A 7,891-nucleotide genomic window follows, 5' to 3' on the forward strand; every position below is an offset into this window, starting at 1 on the left:
TCAGCCGACTACAACTGCTACAAATTCAACAGCATCTGACAGATTTTGACAGCTAAAGGACTAAGAGCTATTACTGCATTTACTTCTTCATTTACTTCTTTGGCTACTGCTCACTAGCAGTTGGCAGCATATTTATGAGGCATTTACTCTTCTTTCAGATATTTTTCCAAATGTAAATCCGTATATATACCCCCCTTAGTAACGCATAAGGGGTTGCTGAAATTTTCTCTTGGATAACTTCCATCTGCTGTAATATTTTCAGAGAATTAATACAAAGGAGGAATGGAACTTCCAGAAGTTTGGTGTATTTGATGTCTTGTGGTGAAGGATGCATGTTACAGGATTCCATGGGTGTTGCATAAAACTATAAGTATTCTCAAATCTCTTTGTCGTGTCTGTTTTGAGTCTTTTGTTCTCTTTGTCGTTCTAATGTTTTACACTTGATAGCAAGGTGAAAGGATAGTACCAGGATTTAACCATGTTTACCCTGGACTCAAACTGAGCTATTATATATGTTTTCCTCATATACAGTAACAGAATTGTAATTCTTAATTGCTGCAATTCAAAACTGTGTTTTTATTGTAACAGTCATTCTCAGGGATTCAACTTTTGCCCCTAAGACCTCTGTTTTCTCTTCTTAAAGCTATCTGTTGGGAACATATAGATAAATAGTGAAAATTCTTAAATGCTTTCACTGTTCGTGCTACCTGTTTCCAGTCTTTAAATCAAAAAATCTGTTCTATTAAACACCCAAATGGCCCTGTAAGTTCCATCTTTCATCTCACAGATTCAAACACATTAAGCCACAGACTCCATTGCCCAATGATATTCAACATATCTAAAGACTACATCACTGAAGTCTAAGGGAATTTCATCAACCGAAACACAAACATAACCTGTACTCAATACCTAGCCTAAAACACCATCACTGTAGATATAAATCATAAAGAGAGAGCCCTCTCTGATCACTGTTTGGCTAGAAACAGTGATTAAAAGATTGGTTAGTGGTTACCCCGGCCGTATTCCCTTGGGAGTCATAGGGAACAACCTGGGTGTTAACATAATTGGCGACTCCACTGGGGACTAAGACTATTCAATCACTATCTATCTTCCAAAGCTTTCATCAAGCCTGAAACTAGCCAAGACATCTTAGGACTGTTTCTCTAATACAGGGGCAGTCTTAGGGAAGAGCTAACTAGGGAAACTTATCCTAGCCTTGAAACATATATAGTCATTCCAGAGTTCTTATTTTGCCCTTGTAAATACAAAACTTCTGTATAAAGTTCTGAAAGAACACTTAGAAGCTGGCTCCTAAAAGAAACCCAAGGCATACTAGGGCACACCCTGACCCTGATCAACCCATCATTGTTGATAACCCAAATATCATCCCAAAGAACATAAGGAAACAGCACAAGCAGGATAAACCTGCTGATTCAGATATAAGGTCAGACCAACCCATCCTCATTCCCACTCCTTGCAAAGTCCTTTTTCGTTCCACACCCAATTCCCCTAGTTCATCTTCAACCCCTCAAAGTCCTACCTTTCCATCTTCACCATCTGCACATACTCGCTCAACCAGTTCTCCACTTGTTACCCATCCTATTAACCCCACTACACCTGTAATCCCAGTTGTCCCATTTGTTCCTATCAACCCTATTAACCCTATAAACATGGCTAACAGATATGCACCATTGCAGATTCCAGCCAATGCTCCAGCCCTACCCCAAGATTATCAAACCAGACTCTCATTTTTTGATTCCCATGGCCCTTTGACGGCCATCCAGCATGCTAAAAAGATGCAAGACCACTTTGAGACCTATGAAATTGATGATGATAGTGTCAGGATGAGAATCTTTGTTCAAAGCTTAACTGGGGATGTCAGAACTTGGTTTAGGTCCTTAAATGCAAATTCAATTGCAACCCCTGAAGTTTTATACCAGGAATTTACTAACAGATGGGAGAAAAAGAGAGATCCCCACCACATACTTGGTGAATATAACACTATTAAAAGAGGTCCCCAAGAAACGGTGTTGGAGTATTGTGCCAGGTTTAACAACATATACAATGCTATCCCTCAGAACTTAAGACCCCCTCCTGATTTGGCTCTTTATAATTTCCCTGATGGTTTTGATTCTGATATGGCCTATCAGTTGAGAGAAAGAGACCCTCCAACCCTTGCAGAAGCTCAAAGGGTTGCAGTCACTGTAGAGGCCAACCTAATTGCCAAAAGAAACAGGGCAAAGCTGGAAAAGAAAACTGGCTTCAAAGAAGAACCCTCGGGTTTTGACCAAAAGCTAGATGCAATTCTAAATAGCATGAAGAGGTTGGGGGAGAGAGTGGAATCAGTGGAAAGAAAATCATCATGGGAGGCACCACAAAACAATCCTCCTAGAAACCCAAATTTCAGGAGAGCCCAAAACCCCAATATAGGAAAGACTAATGCTGACCAAGATATCAGACCCCCTTTTCAAGAAAATTATGCAGAAACTTCTACTGCAAATCAGCTAAATGAGGACCCTGAAATCAATTTAATAGGTCTGGATGGCAAAAATCATGTATTCTTAACCCAAGAAGACCATGAGGAGGATGAGAGCAATACATTTCAAACTAAGTCAGGGGAATCCTTTGATTTTAAACAAGGTTATGACACTGCTGTCTATGAAGTCCACAAACAATACAAACTAAGGAGTAGGACTGTAAATGTAAATCAACCCGAAAAGATAAAAGAAAAACAGCAAACCAAAGAAAGCTCAGTCACTGAACCTGATCATGTGCCAAACTTGCCTACAAAGGAAGTAGTGGTTGAAGAGGTTACTGAACCACTGTCACCATCAAAACAACCCATGGCAACCTTATCCTCTGAGCCTAACCCAAATATTGCCCCTCAAGATATCAATATTAGGGGAAGGTTCCAAAATCAAGATGAAATCCCACCAGAAGATGTAATAAACAAAGAAAGAACTGCTACCCGTGATCCCAAATTGCAAATTGACAAACCCTTTGACCTAGGAGTAGAGATTGGCAAGTTAAAGGTAGCAATTCCCCTCTCAGAGCTAGCAAAGCATGACATGTACAAACAACAGATTAAAAAATCCCTTCAGCTCACCAATAGCAAAGATGATGTAAATGTATTAGATGACACTCCAGAGTTACTATTTGGTCCAGAGGTAGATGGAAAAACAGTAGTCACAGGGGTTTTACCGTTTTATGTCAGCTTACATGTACATGACAAAATTCTGCACAATGCAATGTTTGACTCAGGAGCCTCTCATAATCTGATGCCAAAAGCAGTCATGGAAAGATTAAACTTAGATATCACAAGACCATACAAAGACTTGTTTTCTTTTGATTCTAGTCAAGTCAAGTGCCTGGGCTAATTAAGGATTTGTGTGTGTCCCTGGTCCAATTCCCCAACAAGACCATTTTGATGGATGTTGTTGTTGCTGATATCCCACCCAAGTATGGGATGCTATTATCAAGATCATGGGGAGCAAAGCTTCAAGGCTCCCTGCAGTTAGACATGTCATATGCAACCATCTCTGTCTTTGGACAACCAAAAAGACTTTATAGGGAAACACTCATGAAGTATATGGTTAGCAGTGAAGAAAAACCCCAAAATTTCCCAATATATGCTGTTCATTCGGACATAGACTCTTACATCCTCTTTAATGACAGCATTGGCTTCTCCGACAGTCACATTAGCACAGAGACATTTAAACCAGAACAAAACATTATTCTAACAAGTAGCACCTGTCAAACATCAATCAGTACAACAAAACACTTTAGCTCTCCCCTAGGGGTCAAAGATGGTCAGACAAATGATGAAGCTATCCTAGAAAACAAATGGGAGAAGAAACCCCAACTCATGCTCACACTACCACCCCATGAACAGAACCTCAAACCTCCTGACCAGCAAGGCATCTTGTGGGTCTTAGAATTTGATGGCTCGGTTAACAAGTTAGGAGCAGGAGCGGGAGTATGGATACATAACAAAGAGAAAGGCTGTGCAACAGGCAAGGCCTACAGATTGAATTTCAGATGCACCAACAACATGGCAGAATATGAAGCTCTATTACTAGGCCTCAAGATTGCAAAATCATTACAAGCACCTAGCCTCTCTATCAGGGGAGACTCCGATCTGGTCATTCAACAAGTAAAAGGCAATTTTGTCACTAATGACAAGAGGCTGAGATCCTACAGGGCTGCTGTAATCGAAATATTAGAGACCTTTCATGAGTTTGCTATCACAAAAATTCCAAGGGGCCATAACCTCCATGCACATAGCTTGGCAACATTTGCCAGCACTTTCAAATTCCCACTGGAACCTAATAATTGTTTCACAGCCGAGGTCAGGTACAGACCCTCTATTCCAAACAATGTCAGAGAATGGCAAGTATTTGAGGATGACATGCAAATAAACAATTTTTTAACCCTGCAACAGGAGTTCACAGGATTAAATATTGATCTTGAGACAGCAAGTCAATCACAAATGCTTGAGACAGCAAGTCAATCACAAATATTTAATGAAGCATGTCAATCACAAATACAGTTTCAACAATCTGCTCACCCAATGTCACCTAGGACAGCAAAACAACTACTCAGCCCAACCATTTTCAACAATGAAAACATTCAACAAATTAAACAAATGGACTGTGAAGAGATGAGTAACATTGAAACTGAAATCATACAACTCAAAGACAACTTCCTCCCAGTGGGCCTCACCCCATTAGAGGATATTTTCGACTCAAATGACATCCCTAGGAAGCCAAAGATGCAGCCATTAGATGCAAGAATTGAAGAATGCAATATTGGCACTATGGAAAAGCCTAAGATAGTCAAGCTGTCCGCCTCTTTGCCCCCTGATCAAAAGCCCAAGTACATTGATCTCTTTAAAGAATTTCAAGATGTCTTTGCCTGGGGATATGAAGATCTCAAGTCCTATGACACATCTGTCATCCAGCATACCATCCCTCTCAAGCCTAATCAAAAACCATTCAAACAGAAATTGAGAAGGATCAATCCTGTGCTCCTTCCTTCCATTGAAAAAGAGTTGCATAAAATGTTCAAGGCTGGTATTATAGCACCAATCAGATTCTCTGAATGGATTTCAAATTTAGTCCCTACCAGAAAGAAAACTGGTGAAATCAGACTTTGTGTAGACTTAAGGAATCTGAATCTAGTGTCACTCAAAGACAACTATCCCTTACCCAAAATGGACCACATCCTTCAAAGAGTAGTAGGAGCCTCAAGAATATCATTGTTGGATGGCTTCTCAGGTTTCAATCAAATCCTGGTACACCCTGATGATCAAGACAAGACTGCATTTACTACCCCATGGGGTACTTTCAAGTATGTAAAGATGCCCTTTGGATTGAAGAATGCAGGGGCAACATTTCAAAGAGCAATGGACATTGCTTTTGCAAAGGAAATTCATGATTTCTTGGTCATCTACTTAGATGATCTTACACCCTTTTCAAAATCTGACCAAGAACACTTGAAACATCTGAGACAAATCTTCATAACATGCAGGAAATATGGTATTTCCTTAAACCCCAAGAAGTCTTTATTCGGCCTAGAAGAAGGAAAACTTTTAGGCCACATCATTTCGAAAGATGGCATAAGAATTGATCCAGATAGGATACAAGCTATCCTACAAATGCCTCACCCAAGGAATGTTAAGGAGCTTCAAGGATTCTTGGGAAAAATCAACTTTTTGAGAAGGTTTATCCCAAATTTAGCAGAATTGATCAGACTGCTAAACAATATGCTAAAGAAAGATTCAAAGGTTAAGTGGACTGTGGAAGCAAAGCAAGCCTTTGAAAGCATAAAACTGGCTTTAACCCAAACCCCGGTATTAACTAATCCTCAGTTTGACAGAGACTTTATTATTTTTTCTTTTGCCTCCCAGCATACTATTGCTGCTGTTTTATTGCAGAAAGATGATCAAGGGAATGAAAAGCCCATTGCCTTCTTCAGCAGAGCTCTTAGAGATGCTCCTTTGAAGTACCAAATAATGGAAAAACAAGCCTATGCATTAATCAAAGCTATCAAAGATTTTAGGATCTATATCCTTTACTCTCATGTTGTGGCTTATGTACCAAGTCCTATTGTCAAAGACATTCTCACCCAAGAAAACTTAGAGGGTAGAAGAGGAAAATGGATTGCAAACATACTTGAATTTGACATTGAAATAAAACCTACAAAGCTGATTAAAGGGCAAGGTTTGGCCAAGTTAATGACAGAAGCAAATTTCCAAGCCTTAGATATCAACCAACTGGACAGTGAAACAGAGCTGGCGACTCCAAAGATCAATGTAGCCTTTGAACAATCTCCTTGGTACTCTGATGTCTGTTATGTGTTACAAAACCTGTGTGCTCCCCCAGGACTGTCCAGAACTAAGTCTAGGTTTCTGAAAATGAAAACATCTAAGTTTTGTGTGATGGATGAGAATCTACTCTGGAAAAACCATGAAGGTATTTTGCTGCACTGTCTTATTGAGAGTGAAACTGACAACATCATGCAAGAATTCCATGCTGGAGACTGTGGTGGACATCTATACTGGAAGTCCACTGTAGACAAAATATTAAGGGCTGGTTATTACTGGCCCACTATGTTCTCTGATGTGAAGAAATTCACAACATCATGCCACAAGTGCCAACTGTTTGAAGGCAGAAGACAGTTGCTGCCACTTCCTTTGAGGCCCATTTCAACAGAAAGACCTTTTCAACAATGGGGTTTGGATTTCATTGGGGAGATTCATCCCTCATCTTCAGGACAACACAGATGGATTTTGACTGCAACAGACTACTTCACCAAGTGGATTGAAGCTGCCCCATGCAGACAAGCAAATGATTCAGTGATCATTCAATTTTTGGAGAATAATATACTGGCTAGATTTGGCTGCCCAGATAAGATAATAACAGACAATGCTGCTGCCTTCAAATCCAAGAGAATGATAAACTTCTGCCATAAATTTCACATTACTTTGGGCCATTCTACAGCTTACTACCCTCAGGGAAATGGTCTTGCTGAATCATCAAACAAAAGCTTGATAAACATCATAAAGAAAGTATTGGAAGAGAACAAAAAGAACTGGCACAAGAAACTAGTAAATGCTTTATGGGCAGATAGATTAACCACCAAAAGATCAATTGGTACCAGCCCATATGAGTTGGTCTATGGATTAGAGGCCAGATTTCCTTCATCACTAGGGGTGCCAGTTATGAAACTTCTACAAGAAAGTCAAGCAGAGCCAAATGATATGCAAAGAAGGATCAACCAGATAATCTGTTTACAGCAGACCAGAGAACAAGTTTTCAGCAGAGTGCAGATACTACAAGAGAAACTGAAAAAGGCCTTTGACAGAAGAACCAAGGCAGAAGACTTCAATCTAGGAGACAAAGTTCTAAAGTGGGATGCAAGAAGAGAAGACAAAGGGAAACATGGGAAGTTTGATTCTTTATGGAAAGGACCATTTGCTGTCCAAGCAGTACAAGGTAATAACACTTATTTCCTTAAAAGTTTGACTGTGACTGAACTAGATGAAGGTCCTGTCAATGGCAGGATGCTGAAGCACTATTATGATGGTTCAATATGATAAGGATCCAAAGGTTCATTGTATATATGCAATTGTACATATTCTCTTTTGATTTAAATTGTATAAAGAGGTTTTCCTAAGTGCTGCAACTAGCAGAAACAGGCAGATAATATCAGAGGTTCTCCAAGAAAGAAGCACACAATTTTGACAGGTTACATGCATCAGATCTCAAAGATTAAGATGGACAATCAAGCAACAAGGCAATCTGACCTGCTGTTCTTGGTCTTTCAAAAGAAAAACCATCCCCATGTGGAGCCACTGTTGGATACCTATAGTAATAGGTTTCATATTTCA

Source organism: Pinus tabuliformis, chromosome 2_1 (genome assembly GCF_031772625.1).
Source record: "Pinus tabuliformis cultivar Carrire ecotype Pingquan chromosome 2_1, CPIR1, whole genome shotgun sequence".
Lineage (NCBI taxonomy): Eukaryota > Viridiplantae > Streptophyta > Pinopsida > Pinales > Pinaceae > Pinus > Pinus tabuliformis.